This window comes from Dendrobates tinctorius, unplaced genomic scaffold (genome assembly GCF_039654945.1).
Source record: "Dendrobates tinctorius isolate UK_male_01 unplaced genomic scaffold, ASM3965494v1 ptg000010l, whole genome shotgun sequence".
In the NCBI taxonomy this organism is placed as follows: domain Eukaryota; kingdom Metazoa; phylum Chordata; class Amphibia; order Anura; family Dendrobatidae; genus Dendrobates; species Dendrobates tinctorius.
The window spans coordinates 11,351,082-11,366,957 of record NW_027361678.1 but is presented as its reverse complement, the minus strand read 5'-3'; the positions used below and the strand labels follow the sequence as shown (position 1 = coordinate 11,366,957).

Genomic DNA, 15,876 nt, shown 5'->3' with positions numbered 1-15,876 from the left:
TGCACAAAGGTGAGAAAGGGTACCGTATCCCCAGATAACATGTATGGATAGCGTACACATTCAAAATATGTGTCTATACATCAGGAGGCAGGCTCAGATGGTGTTAGGCCCAGTATGGATTGCACGTGATTGCACAAAGGTGAGAAAGGGTACCGTATCCCCAGATAACATGTATGGATAGCATACACATTCAAAATATATGTCTATACATCAGGAGGCAGGCTCAGACGGTGTTAGGCCCAGTATGGATTGCACGTGATTGCACAAAGGTGAGAAAGGGTACCGTATCCCAGGATAACATGTATGGATAGCGTACACATTCAAAATATATGTCTATACATCAGGAGGCAGGCTCAGACGGTGTTAGGCCCAGTATGGCTTGCACGTGATTGCACAAAGGTGAGAAAGGGTACCGTATCCCCGGATAACATGTATGGATAGCATACACATTCAAAATATATGTCTATACATCAGGAGGCAGGCTCAGACGGTGTCAGGCACAGTATGGATTTGACGGCCCAGACTACACAGCGGAGGAGCAGGGAGAGGTAAAGATTGCAAATGCTGGGGCCCTGCCCAAGCAAGGGGGGCCCACTCGTGGGCGTCGGTACTGGCACTGGGCCCCTCATAGTACGGCGGTGTGTCTGACGGCGGGTGTGCACCACCACCGTCAGAGACACTTGATTGCACTATGAGGGACCCTGTGCCAGTGCCCGCGCCCAAGAGTCAGCCTACCCACCTGTCCAGGGCAACGGCACTCGCACGGTGTCGTGCGGTAGGTGGTGACCCCGGCCATGGGGGGGGGAGGCAGCACAGTTAGGGAGTTTTAGAAAGTGGCATATGTTGATGTTGGACATTCAGCTGATGCAAAAGGCGAAATAGGTCAAGTCCCAGGAAGAGGTGGACCAAAGCAAGCCATTTTTCTGTCACCCTATGTGTCATCAGGGGAAGGTGGGACAAAATCCTTGGAAACCCATGCATGGTTCATTTTAATGAAGGTTAGATCATCCACATTTTGGGTTGACAGACGGGTCCTTTTTTCTGTCAGGATTGATCCAGCTGCACTGAAGACTCTTTCCGATAGCACACTTGCAGCTGGGCAAGCGAGCTCCTGTAAGGCATATTGTGCCAATTCAGGCCAGGTGTCCAGTCTAGCGGCCCAATAGTCAAAGGGGAATGACCTGTGTGGGAGAACATCGATATGGGAGGAAAAGTAGTTTGTAACCATAGTTGACAACTGCTGTCTCCTGTCACTTTCCATCGATGCAGTATTACCAGTCGTGTGAGCGGTACTTGAAAAATCAGTCCACAACATTGTCATGAAACCCCTGTCTCCAACGCCACTTCTGCTGTGTGCACCACGAACACCCAGTGGCGGATTATAATGAGGTCAATTTGGGCAGTTGCCCCGGGCCCAGTGGGGTTAAGGGGCCCACAGCCCAGGCCAGTAAATTGCCCCATTATAATCCGCCACCGCACGCCACACGACTGCACCGACCGACCTCTTAGGCTGACAGTTCCGCTCCTCCCCTTTCTTCCTCTTGCACAGACGAGACCGTACGTGGTGACGTATGAGTCCGACGTGCAGAGGACGTTGAAAAGACCGCGAGGTGAGGCACAGTCAGATGCGCAGCCCGCCTCAGTCTTACCTCACTCGGCCATAGAGGATCTGAACACTGAGGAGAGCTGGCTGCTGCAGTGCTGACAACCTGCTCCTGGCTGTGCTGCTTGCTTGATTCTGCCGGGATCCTCTGAGTCCTGCTCCAGGAGGATCCAGGGCAGAAAAACACTTCCTTGGCAATTGCAGACAGGCTGACTGAGTCTGAGACTTGTGACTCATTGCCGCCCGTGACCCGCCGACCTTCATCTCCTGTTATCTCCTGGGCCGTCGCCTCAGCCTGCAATAAAGGGAGTCTGAGGAGAGAGGTACTGTCCATCCCCCAATGCTGACATGCAGCACAGGGAACGTGAGTGAGTGATCAGTCCTCCTGACTAGTCCTGCCCTGCTGCAGCAGCTGCCTGTGGCAGTGCTCTGTGTGTGCACTGTCTGCTGCCAGCCAGACCTCCTGGTGGCTGCTGAATGACAGAGAGGACTCAGTTTCAGTCTCTCAGACAATCACTGAGTGTAAAAAGAAAAAAAAAAGAATCCTAAGTAATTAAATGATTTGTGTACTCAGGTTGGCTTCAGACTTGCTGATGCCTGTGCAGCATTCTGCGGAGGGCATCCGCAATCCCACCGTAGCTCCATCTGTATCATGGAATGCACGGTGGCTGCAGACAGCTGCGCGTTCCTATTGCCGGCAATGAGTGATTTGTGCGCATGCGGATGCTTGTGCACAAATCACACACTCTCGTCCACGCTGAGAATGTGACATGTCGTGTTCTCAAGAGTATGTGATTTGTGCGCAAGCATCCGCATGCGCACAAATCACTCATTGCCGGCAATGGGAACGTGTGGCTGTCTGCAGCCATCTGCAGACACCGTGCGTCCCATGATACAGATGGGCCTGCGGTTGGCTTGCGGACATCTTGCAGATGCCCTCCACAGAACGCTGTGGAGCGTCTGCAAGTGTGAACCCAGCTTAAAGGCCCCGTTGCACGCCGCGATGTTGCTGGAGATCTCATGAACGCGCACATCGCTGCAACATCGCTGAGGAGAAGTCGCTGAAGACTCTCCTGTGATGTTGCGCGCAGAGCTGCGTTCAGTGATCCAGCGATCCTGCGGGCGATTCCGGTAGCTATCTTTATCATGGCACTTCCTCTGCAGAGTTGCCTCTTAGATCGCTATTGCGGTGTCACACGCAGCGATGCGCCAGGTTGCTGGAGTTGATATCGCCAGGATCCCCAACATGCACAGAAACCTGTCAACTCCGACCACCAACTTATCAGGGTTGAAATCGTCCTGTTACATGCAGCGATGCACTGGCAATGTCGCTCAAGCCGTGACGCAGGAGCAATGTCGCCAGCGATATCGCTGTGTGTGACTGATCCTTTACGGCCCTTTCACATCTGAATTTTTTTCGAATTGCGGCAGATTCACCACATCTGCTGCCTAACGGCCGCACTTCCGGCGCACTTGTGCCAAGCCCCATGCATTGTCTATAGGGCTTGCGGTCGGGTGTGGCAAGTTTAATTCTGCCGGATGCGGCAGATCCAGCACTTGCAACAGTGAAGGAAAACTGCTGCTGACCACGTTGTTTTTCACGAATGCAAGTGCCGGATCTGCCGCATCTGGCAGAACCGCACTTGCCGCACCCGACCGCAAGCCCCATAGACAATGCATGGGGCTTGCCACATGTGTGCGGCAAGTGCAGCCGTTAGGCAGCAGATGTGGTAAATCTGCTGGATCTGCCGCAATTTGAAAGAATCAATGATGTTAAAGAGGCTTAACTAAGGCTGCTTTCACATCAGCGTTTAGCTGATGTTTGCGGCCGATCCGGCAGGTGACACCACATGTGCTGGATCGTCTGCCTAACTGGGCAGATCCAGCACTTGCGGACGCGAAAAAAAAACGCTGTAAGCTGTGTTTTTTTTTCGCGGCCGTAAGTGCCAGATCTGCCGCACCCGACAGAACTGCACTTGCTACACCAGACCGCAAGCCCCATAGACAACGCATGGGGTTTGCCGCATCTGGGCTGCAAGTCGGCCGTTAGGCGGATGAACTGGCGCCACCTGCTGGAATGGCCACACATAAGCTAAACCGCTGATGTGAAAGGCCCCTTAATCAGTGGAGTGGTGAGGGAGGGTGAGGAGACAATACGGGACAGAGGACTGTCTGTCGTGAAACTACATGGGGCAAATGTACCCCATGTAAACTGTGCCCCCCCTCTTGGATAACACAAAAGCATGTGAAATTGCTGTACATGCTGTATCATGTGCCACTCTTAAGTGGCCATCTTCCTTGGATCATGTATGCATGGAGTCCATACATACATACATACATTAGTCAAGCAAAATATCCACATAGAGGGGAACATTCAGCATGTAGAGGTATTTCACATGTCTATACAAGGATGGAGGGGTAGTGGGTGTGCACGTTGTGTATTTGGTGAGTTTGTAACTTATTATTTGTAAGGTCTTGTGCAGATGTTCAGTATTTGGTCAGTTTGTCCCTCAGTATTTGTAAGGCCTCGTGCACACGCTGAATATTTGGTGAGATGTTACCTCAGTATCTGTAAGGCCTCGTGCACACGCTGAGTATTTGGTGAGTTGTTACCTCAGTATCTGTAAGGTTTCGTGCACACGCTGAGTATTTGGTGAGCTTTTATTTCAGTATCTGTAAGGCCTCGTGCACACGCTGAGTATTTGTTGAGTTGATACCTCAGTATTTGTAAGGCCTCGTGCACACGCTGAGTATTTGGTGAGTTGTTACCTCAGTATCTGTAAGGCCTCGTGCACACGCTGAGTATTTGGTGAGTTGTTACCTCAGTATCTGTAAGGCCTCGTGCACACGCTGAGTATTTGGTGAGTTGTTACCTCAGTATTTGTAAGGCCTCGTGCACACGCTGATGCTGCATTATAAGACGCAGGCCTTATGCTCCTGTACACAGAATAAATAACTTGTAAAAATCTAGCGCCCTGTATTCTAACCTGTTACCAGTCCAAAATTCTTGCTTGCACATTGGTCCAACCGGTGTCACGTCACCCACTCAGCTAAGGTCCACGCCCCCAGGACCTACTGTATAACCAGTCCCAGATACAAAAGGTGTATACTGCTGAGCTAATGTTCCCCTTGTATTCCAGACTCTGCAATTCCCTCCTCCACCTGTGACTAGAGAGGCACTGCACCTTCAACTTGGGGTGCAGTACCCCCCTGTGGCGCCTCGCCATAGGGGTGCCACACTTTTGGTAACTGTGCTAATGAGCACGGCCGCAAAACGCATGCCCACAAAATCGCGGGAAATGCACACTGTGTGAGCGTCGCGTATTGTTTTGTGATGTCTATTTTTTTGAGTCTCTCGTTCTTCCACTATCGTTATCTTTTTGGGGTCTTTTATCTACAGGAACTTTTCTCATGACTTGAATAATGAAGGGAAAGGGGTCAGGAGGCAAGACAAAGAACGAAGCTGCTGGATAAAGACAAAGCTAAAGAGGAACAGAGACCCAGCAACTTTCTAGTAAGTGTATGCTCATACCACGTACACACACCAAAGCCATTAGGTGTATACAGATATTAGAAACTCAGGCCAGTTTCAAATCATGATTTCTGAGCTTCCAAGTGTATCCGTTTCAAATCGGATACACTCGGATCTGAATTCGGCTCCCATGTACCCCTATGGAGATCAGATAGGATGTGTGCTTTTTGGCATCCAATTTTTGCACCATCCGATCCTGTCCGATTTAGTCACGGACACAAAATCGTAGCCTGCTGCGATTTGGTGTCCGTGCCTCAAATTGGACAGCATCGGATCCGTGCCGATCCGACCACCGATAAAATGTGAGCCTATGGACATCAGATCAGAGTTTACCTCAGATCTGATGTCGGCTCCGTGAGCCCTGTCTGTCCGTGTCCTCCCTGTTCTCCTTCCTCCATCTCCTCTATTCTGCTCCCCCCCCCTGCTATTCTATTCTGTCACCCCGCTACTCTTCCCTGTTCTATTCCCTATCCTGTCCCGTGTTCTCTCCCCTCTTTCTGTTTAAAAAAAAAATAAAATCTCCTCCTGGAGGATACATCACCTTCCCGCTGGCTCCGGGGATGCAACTGTCACCATCAGGGGAGAAGAACCTCTGGTGATGTCACAGGGGCGATCAGCTGACCTGTCATGTGATCGGCTCTGTGACATCACCAGAGGTCCTTTAGCCTCGATGGAGACTGTGGCATCCCCGGAGTCGGCGGAAGGTGATGTATCCTCCAGGAGGAGATTTTTTTTTTTAACACACGGAGGGAGAAAACAGATGACAGGATAGGGAATAGAACAGGGAAGAGGATAAAGGAGAGGAGGGAAGAAGATGAAGGAGGCAGGAGCAGGGAGAGACAGGGACCACAGGATCCACACGGAACCTGCATAGACTCAGATACAGGTGGCTATTTGCCATCTGAATGCAGGGATCCGTGTGGATCTGTGGCTGTTTGTGGGATCTTGCAAAAACTCAGATCCCCACGGACAGCCACAAAATCGTGATGTGAAACTGGCCTTATAGTTCTTGCTTTATTTCTTTTAGGTATTCAATACTCAAGTACATACCATTGTGCGCTTCCTCTGGAAAGTACCAGCCAAACTGTAAGTTCTTCCCAAAAAACACACACAGGCTGACACAGCATCAATGTTTAGTTTACTAAATGATTCCTTCTCTTACACTGTGTCATCCTATGCCCCTAGATGCATTCTTTACACAAATCGGGTGCTCAGAAAAGAAAAGAGCTACGACAGAGAACTCAACAAATGCACAAAGAGATTTCCAAATTTCCTAAGTTAGAGACTTTCTTTAAAAGGAAATCTACAGAATCTGACGAGCCAAGTCAAACTGATGTAAATAACAACAGCTGTGATAAATATACATCTCCGACTCCATGTCACTCATCTGATGACTCAAATTCTTTAATTACATTGCCCCAAAAACCTGATGGAGAGACAGAAAATGTAATGGATGAAATTGAGCATGCTCAGGAAGGGGTGGAGGATGTTTCAGAGTGTGCATCAGATATTGGGCTGTGGGGTGAACACATTTCAAAAGAAATGCAAGAATATTTTATTGCTAAAGGAGCTACTTTTTTCCAAAATTCTGAGGCAGACTTGTACAACTCTGCTGTGCTTACCACTGGTAACCATCATAGGTACTGTAATAAAAAATGCTTCACACATGTAAACCCCAAAACTAATGAAATTTCATCACGAAATTGGCTATGCTATTCACCATCTCAAGGCAAATTGTTCTGTTTTCCATGTAAACTGTTTTCTAGCAGGCGTTGTGCATTTACATATGGTTTTAATGATTGGAAACATGGTGAGGACAGGCTAGTTAGGCATGAATGTAGTGAGATCCACAAACAAGCTGTCCTGTCAGTAGTGAGCAGACAACAGACAACATCTCGGTTAGACAGTCAGGTGCTTTTGCAAATGGAAAGCGAAAAAATATACTGGCGTAAAGTCTTAAAGAGATCCCTTTCAGTTATAATGTTCCTTGCTGAAAGAGGGCTTCCTTTTAGGGGGAAAAATGAAACAATTGGTTCTTCTCACAATGGGAACTATCTTGGGTTCATGGAAGTAATGGCGAATGTGGATGAATTCCTAGATGAACATATAAAGCTACATGCAAATAAAGGCAGGGGGCATACATCTTACTTGTCTTCGACTGTGTGTGAGGAACTGATACAGATTTTAGGAACCAATGTCCTCTCACTTATTGTGCAGGAATTGAAGAAAGCTAAATTTTTTTCACTGTCTGTGGATTCTACACCAGATGTTTCTCACTGTGACCAACTAACATTTATTGTCCGTTAGGTTTTGCCTTCTGGACCTGTTGAAAGATTTTTAGAATTTATTCCTGTTATTGGTCACACTGGCCAACAAATAGCAGAGTTGATTGTTGGTATTCTATCTAAAAATGATATCAATATTAAAGATTGCCGTGGCCAGTCCTATGATAATGCTGCCAATATGAGTGGAAAATACAATGGGGTCCAAACACATGTCAGGAATGTATTTCCTTATGCCACATTCATTCCTTGTGCGGCCCATTCCCTTAACCTGGTAGGGAAAAATTGTGCTGAAAGTATTCCAGAAATTTTCAGATTTTTCAATGTTTTGGAACACCTTTATGTCTTTTTTTCGTCATCTACTGGGAGATGGAGAGTGCTGGTAGACAAATTAAAACCCCTTGGGCTACCAGTTGTAAAACAGCTTTCTGCCACAAGGTGGTCCGCAAGATATGAGGCAGTTTTGGCTTTGCACAAAGGTTACGAGCCAATATGTAATCTTTTACACAGCATGATTACAGATCCAGACTTCAGTTCATGTAAAAATGAGGCAGGGGCTTTGGGTGAGAAGTTAAGTGAACTTGATTCAACCTTTATTCTCGTGGTATGGCATGCAATTTTGGATCGGTTTCATAAAACCAATTTGTCCCTTCAAGAGGCAGGTTTAAATTTAAATACTGTTGTGGCTTTACTTCAGTCTTTGTTAGACTTTGTCAAGAGTCTGAGAGAAGAGTTTGATAAATATGAAAATGAGGCTGTCAACATTTGTGGCCATAATATGTATAATTCTTCGGTACATTGATTTCGGAAGAGAAATCGTCAGTATGATGATGGTAACTCCGAAGCAATTGTGTTATCCCCAAGGGATAAATTCAAAACTGAAGTTTTTTTTGGTCTCATAGACAATCTAATGAGTAGCCTGTGCCAACGTCTTGGAGCATATTCAGATGTTTGCTCCAAATTTGGCTTTTTGTCTAATTTGTCAAAACTTTCTCCATTGGAGATTAAAGAGGCTGGAAGCAATCTTGTTTGTTCATATCCTGAAGACCTAATGCCTGGTGCAACCGAAACAGAGCTAGTTCAGTTTTCAAAATTTTTATCCACCTCCTTTATAAGAGATAAGACAGCAAAAAACGAATTGTCTGAACTGAATTTGTTCCTACTTCTACACGAACATAATTTAACTCAGACATTTTGTAACACTGAAATTATACTCAGGATATATTTGAGTATGATGGTGTCAAACTGTACTGGCGAAAGGTCTTTTTCCAAACTCAAAAGAATAAAAAATGAGCTAAGGAGCCAAATGGGCCAAGAGCGGTTAAACCACCTTTCTCTTTTAAGCATTGAATGCAAACTTTTGAAAACCCTTGACGTATCCAAAATAATTGATGAATACAGCGCAAAGAAATGCAGGAAAAAATTGTGTTAATTTAGTCTAAAAAAAAGGCTTATTGAGGGTTTTACATTCCGATGACACATAAATTAAAAACGTTATGTTACCCAAAGCAGGAAGAGATGATTATAATGCATATAGAAATAAGGAGGGAGGGGGAATGTTTACTGTGGGAAAAGCATCCTGATAATATATTTGAATACTGGCTTTCATCAGACTTTGTGAATTACTTTTACTTGTATCAAAGACTTTATCTAGTGTTTGGTATATGGTATTTTGTGTACTGTATTACACCATGTTCCAAATTATTATGCAAATGTTCTTTTTCTCTGATTTTCCTAAATGGTCGTTGCAAATGACAGTCAGTGTAATAAGTCACTTAATATATACCATCCATGTATTTCATTGACAAAAAAAACCCCCCCTATGACACTGAAAAAGAACACTTGCATAATAATTTGGAACATGGCGTAGTACTGATGTACCTGAAACTAATGGTGCTGTGCTTGATTTTAGATATTTTCAGAGGATACTTGAATATATAGTTTCTGGTAAATGTGAGTGTATAAGTAATATTTATATAAGTTATGCATTTGACACTTTTGTCATTGATATGACTGTATTGTAATAGGAATGTGACAATTTCAATGTATTTTCCACTGTTTAAGTTGCACTTTTGATGAGAAACCTGTGAAAATTGTCAATCTTGTTTACAGATTAAAATTGGACTGTTCAATACTATGGCTTAAATTTTTTATTTTTTTTCTCTTCCTAAATGAAGGGTAAATTAACTAGATCAATGGATGTTTGACAGGTTATAGCTTCACTCAGCAACAATTTTTCTGGAATATTCTATTTCAGGTATATCGTGACCCCTGTCACGTGACGGGGGGGCCCACAGAGTCTGAACTGCCCCGGGCCCTGGCTACCCTTAATCCACCCCTGCGAACACCTCTGCCAAGCTGCCCCCGGCCCGTACGGCTCGTGTGAGAACCATCACCGCTGCTGTGTGCTGGGAATGCCTCAAGCAACCGATTTACCAGAGTTGCTTGTTTATTAGCCAATATTAGGTCAAGGTTCTCCTGTGGCATGATGTTTTGTAATTTGCCTTTATAGCGTGGATCCAGGATGCTGGCCAACCAGTAGTCGTCATCGTTCATCATTTTGGCAATGCGGGGGTCCCTTTTTAGGATCTGCAAGGCATAATCTGACATGTGGGCCAATGTTCCCGGTGTCAATGATGCACTGTGAGTGCTGGTTGGAGGAGCACTTTCTGGCAAATCCACATCCCTCCAGTCACGCACAAACCCTGTACCAGACCTTGCCACGCCAACATTTTCACTTGCCCCACGAGATGCATCCTCCTCCCCTAAGTAATCATCCCCATCATCCTCCTCCTCCTCCTCCTCTTCTTCCTCCACCTCGTCCAGGAGAGGTCCCTGAGCAGACAATGGCTGAATGTCATCAAGGATTCCCTCCTCCTCTTCCTCCCCATCAACATTGGCTGCAGAAGCCTGCTCCTTAAGGTGCGTCAAAGTTTGCATGAGCAGACGCATAAGTGGGATGCTCATGCTTAGGATGGCGTCGTCTGCGCTTACCAGCCATGTGCATTCCTCAAAACACTGAAGGACTTTACAGAGGTCTTTCAGCTTCGACCACTGCACACCTGTCAACTCCATGTCTGCTCTCAAAGTGCCTGGCCGTGTATCCTCCCACAAATGCATTATGGCCTGCCTCTGCTGGCACAGCCGCTCCACCATGTGCAGGGTGGAGTTCCACCTTGTTGCAATGTCGATAATGAGGCGGTGGTTGGGAAGGTGGAGCAATCGCTGCAGCTTCTGCATACGAACGGAGTGTACAGGCGACCGGCGGATGTGCGCGCACAGTCTTCGCACCTTCTGGAGCAGGGCTGTTAACTCCGGATAATTTTTGAGGAAGCACTGCACCAACCAGGTTCAAGGTGTGAGCCAAGCAAGGTATGTGGCTGAGTTTTGAAAGGGCTATGGCTGCCACAAAATTACGGCCGTTATCACTAACTACCTTGCCTGCCTCAAGATGTACACTGCCCAGCCATGACTCAGTTTGTCGCTTCAAGTACTCGGCCAGCACCTCGGCGGTGTGTCTGTCGCCCAAACACATCATCTGCAACACAGCCTGCTGACGCTTTCCACTAGCTGCTCGATAGGGGGACACCTCGTGTGCAAGAGTGGCAGCTGCAGATGGAGTGCTCGTACGACTGCGCTCTGTGGACGAGCTTTCGCTTCTGGAGGAGGAGGAGGGTCGAACGCCTACAGCCAACTGTTTCCTATACCGTGGGCTAGGCAGCACTGTCCCACCACCGCTGTCCCCTGTGGACCCTGCATCCACCACATTAACCCAGTGCGCAGTGATGGACACGTAACGGCCCTGGCCATGCCGACTGAACCATGCATCAGTTGTGAGGTGCACCTTTCCGCTCACTGACTGCTTGAGTGCATGGACAATGCGGTCTTTCACATGATGGTGTAGGGCTGGGATGGCTTTGCGAGAGAAGAAGTGGCGACTGGGTAGGTCATAGCGTGGTACTGCATAGGCCATGAGTTCGCGGAAAGCTGCGCTTTCCAACAACCGAAAGGGCATCATCTCAAACGAGATTAGTTTGGCAATGTGGGCGTTCAAACCCAGTGTACGCGGATGAGAGACTGAGTACTTTCTTGACCTACTCATAGTGTCTGGGAGGGTGAGCTGGACTTGAGAGCTGCATATGGTGGAAGTAGCGGTGGACAGGGCGGACTGAGAGAGGGTTGATGATGGTGATGGAGTTGTTGTTCTTTCTGATGGCCTAGAATCAGTCTTTCGTTGATATAACAGTGGGATTCCCTGAGTGCTGTGGCCTTGCAACGACACCTCAACATTTGCTGCTGTGCTAACCGGTGGGCTTACAGTGGGGGAAACAATGTAGCGTTGCTGACTACCTTCGTTGTGATCAGTTGCACATGTGGCACTTGAGGTTTGGTGTTGTGTCCACGCTTGCAAGTGCATGGTGGTTAAATGTCTAAGCATGCAACTGGTATTCAAATTTTTCAGATTTTTCCCTCGGCTAAAGGTCTTTGCGCACTTCTTACAGATAACCTTGGCCTGATCATGAGGATTTTGTTCAAAAAAGTGCCACACTGCACTCTTCCTACTTTGGCAGACATTTTGCGGCCTAGCACGCGGTGATCTTTTGACCCTCTGGACAAGCTGTCCAGCAACTCTTTTGATTTTTGGAACCTGTCTTTGGAGTGCTCCGGGCCTGCCAGATAACAGCTGTTGCGATGTCGATGTCTGCTGTGGATGCTCCTCATCTGAGCTATTGTAAGCAGCACCCTCTTCCCCCAATGGATGCCAATCTGGGTCAACAACTGGGTCATCCATCACCTCCTCTTCAATGTCATGTGCACCTTCCTCTGTGTCACCGTGTATGGTGGTATAGTGTGCGGGAAGGGGCACCTGAGTCTCATCAGGGTCAGAATCTGGCTCTGTACACTGCGAGGACAATGTAGTGCTCTGAGTGAATGTACCAGCAGAATCATCTATCAGCGGCTGTGCATCAGTGCACTCCATGTCAGATTCATCTTGGCCTGGGTAATTCACCATTTCACTTGATAATCCAGGCATGGTATGTGAAAACAGCTCCATGGAGTAATCAGTAGTATGGCCTGCGTCATCCTTCAATCTTGGTTGGGGTGAAGGACACAAGGAAAGGTGTGGTTCATGAACATGAGCCTCCAATGACGACTCAGTGCTTTTACGTTTTACAACTTCAGAAGAGGAGGCGATAGAGCTGGAGGCTGAGTCAGCAATGTAAGACAAAACTTTTTCCTGATGCTCTGGCTTTAAAAGCGGTTTGCCAACTCCTAGAAAACTAAGCCTTCGAAGCCTTATGGAGCCAGACGATGACGCAGGCTCAACACCTCCTGCATTCGGTCCTATTTTGCTCTTGCCACTACCATCAGATCCACCACCAACACCATCATTACCAGCTGCCAACCCCCGCCCAATTCCACGGCCTCTTCCACCAGCCTTCCTCATTTTTTGTAGAAATGTAGACAAAATCCAACAAACTATATAGTAATGTAAAACAAGGTACAAGGTGTCTATAGGACAGGGGAGATTTTGAATTTCTGTACACACTAGTGGACACTGGACACTTTTGGATTGTGTGAGGCCCACTGAATATCTGAGCGCTATGTCACAGGCTCGATGGCACAGGTGTGAAAAAAGTGACTAGAGGATAAGGGAGATTTTGAATTTCTGCAGACACTTGTGGACACTGGACACTTTTGGATTGTGTGAGGCCCACTTAATATCTGAGCGCTATGTCACAGGCTCGATGGCACAGGTGTGAAAAAAGTGACTAGAGGATAAGGGAGATTTTGAATTTCTGCACACACTTGTGGACACTGGACACTTTTGGATTGTGTGAGGCCCACTGAATATTAGAGCGCTATGTCACAGGCTCGATGGCACAGGTGTGAAAAAAGTGACTAGAGGATAAGGGAGATTTTGAATTTCTGCACACACTTGTGGACACTGGACACTTTTGGATTGTGTGAGGCCCACTTAATATCTGAGCGCTATGTCACAGACTCGATGGCACAGGTGTGAAAAAAGTGACTAGAGGATAAGGGAGATTTTGAATTTCTGCACACACTTGTGGACACTGGACACTTTTGGATTGTGTGAGGCCCACTGAATATTAGAGCGCTATGTCACAGGCTCGATGGCACAGGTGTGAAAAAAGTGACTAGAGGATAAGGGAGATTTTGAATTTCTGCACACACTTTTGGACACTGGACACTTTTGGATTGTGTGAGGCCCACTGAATATTAGAGCGCTATGTCACAGGCCCGATGGCACAGGTGTGAAAAAAGTGACTAGAGGATAAGGGAGATTTTGAATTTCTGCACACACTTGTGGACACTGGACACTTTTGGATTGTGTGAGGCCCACTTAATATCTGAGCGCTATGTCACAGGCTCGATGGCACAGGTGTGAAAAAAGTGACTAGAGGATAAGGGAGATTTTGAATTTCTGCACACACTTGTGGACACTGGACACTTTTGGATTGTGTGAGGCCCACTGAATATTAGAGCGCTATGTCACAGGCTCGATGGCACAGGTGTGAAAAAAGTGACTAGAGGATAAGGGAGATTTTGAATTTCTGCACACACTTGTGGACACTGGACACTTTTGGATTGTGTGAGGCCCACTTAATATCTGAGCGCTATGTCACAGGCTCGATGGCACAGGTGTAAAAAAAGCGACTAGAGGATAAGGGAGATTTTGAATTTCTGCACACACTAGTGGACAATGGACACTTTTGGATTGTGTGAGGCCCACTGAATATCACAGCGCTATGTCACAGGCAGAAATTGGCTAGTGTATCACAAACTACAAGGTGTATGTAGAATTGGGCAGAATAGGAATCTCCCTAGAGTGTAGGTCTGTAAGAACGGAACAAGTCCTCCACTTATCCTTCCACAGTGACACACAGATAGCTTCACTGTGGCCGTGATAACAGCCGTTACACGGTACTGAGAGGAGCGTGCACGTACACGGCTGTCCGGTGTACGTTAAATTGTCAAGCTCCGTGTTTTTTAAGTATACGGACTGACACACGCTGTCTCTCTATAGTTTTGAATGCGATCAAACAGCAAATATATTTAACTGTTTGAAAGCTAGACAAAACTAGTAGGTGCAGGTCTGTAAGAACGGAACATGTCCTCGACTTATTCTCACAGAGTGACACACAGATAGCTTCACTGTGGCCGTGATAACAGCCGTTACACGGTACTGAGAGGAGCGTGCACGTACACGGCTGTCCGGTGTACGTTAAATTGTCAAGCTCCGTGTTTTTTAAGTATACGGACTGACACACGCTGTCTCTCTATAGTTTTGAATGCGATCAAACAGCAAATATATTTAACTGTTTGAAAGCTAGACAAAACTAGTAGGTGCAGGTCTGTAAGAACGGAACATGTCCTCGACTTATTCTCACAGAGTGACACGCAGATAGCTTCACTGTGGATAACAGCCGTTACACGGTACTGTGTGAGGAGCGTACACCGCTGTATGGTGTGAAAAAATGCACGCTCAGTACCTCAGCAGGACAAAAAAAAAAATTGGGATTGCTTTTAAAAAAGCAGTTTGCAGAGCAGTGGGTAAACAGCAATGCAGCTGTCAGGAAGCCTTAGAAGGCAGCCTAACAACCAACACCACTGATACACCACAATATAGCCTCCCCTTGCACTGCACACACAGTGACTGGTGTGTTGTACAGGCAAAATCGCTAGCAGCAGAAGCAGTTTTTTTTTCTTCTTCCCTGCCTAACGCTCTCCCTACAGAATCAGCAGCAACCTCTCCCTATGCTAAGATTGGCAGAAGTAAGATGGCGGTCAGCGTGCATGCCCTTTTATACCCCCTGTGACGCCCACCAAAGCAAGCCAATCACTTGCATGCCCTTCTGAAAGATGGTGGTGACCCGTGCCTATGTCATCACGTTGCCCACAGTGTCCGTGGATCCTGATTGGCTGAAAAAGAGCGCAAAACAAACTTTTGAAACGCGACTTTGGCACAATTCCAGAGGATGTCCCGTGGCTACGGAAGAAGAGGATCCCGCCACGCCGAGAGAGAGACAACGATCGTTATGACCTGGACGGACGTCCCATCTGTCGTCACTGCCACAAGGCAGGCCACATTGCAAGGTTCTGTTATTTAAGCGAGCAACCCCTGGGGCAGAGGGCCAACCCCCAGGAGTAGGACCACAAGGCCCAAGGAACTGGCGAGCCAAGTATGTTGGAGGGCGACCGGTCCTCCCAGTGGTGATTGACGGCATCCCCATGAACGCTTTGCTGGACACTGGCTCTCAGGTGACAACTATGCCATATATCCTTTACTAGCGGTATTGGGCTGACTGTGAACTTACTCGCAATGGTCAGTCTTTGCTGCAAGTAGGATGTAAAGAGATTACTATTAAAGTGGGGCGAGTAGAGGTAAAATCTCAAGGTCTGATAGTTGTAGACATTGATCGACGAGAATG

General features: G+C 47.2%; 1 long non-coding RNA gene across 2 annotated transcripts; it reads left to right on the top strand.

Annotated features, from left to right (window-relative positions):
* The first annotated feature begins 1,648 nt into the window (after positions 1-1,648).
* LOC141098903 (uncharacterized) lies at positions 1,649-9,554 on the top strand. 2 transcript variants are annotated; one of them, XR_012234385.1, is made up of 4 exons: positions 1,649-1,926; positions 5,004-5,117; positions 6,163-6,221; positions 6,321-9,554. It is a non-coding gene; the product is annotated as an uncharacterized lncRNA (long non-coding RNA). The 2 variants fall into 2 exon arrangements; XR_012234382.1 differs by lacking the exon at positions 1,649-1,926 and having other exon boundaries at positions 4,405-5,117.
* The last annotated feature ends 6,322 nt before the right edge of the window (positions 9,555-15,876 follow it).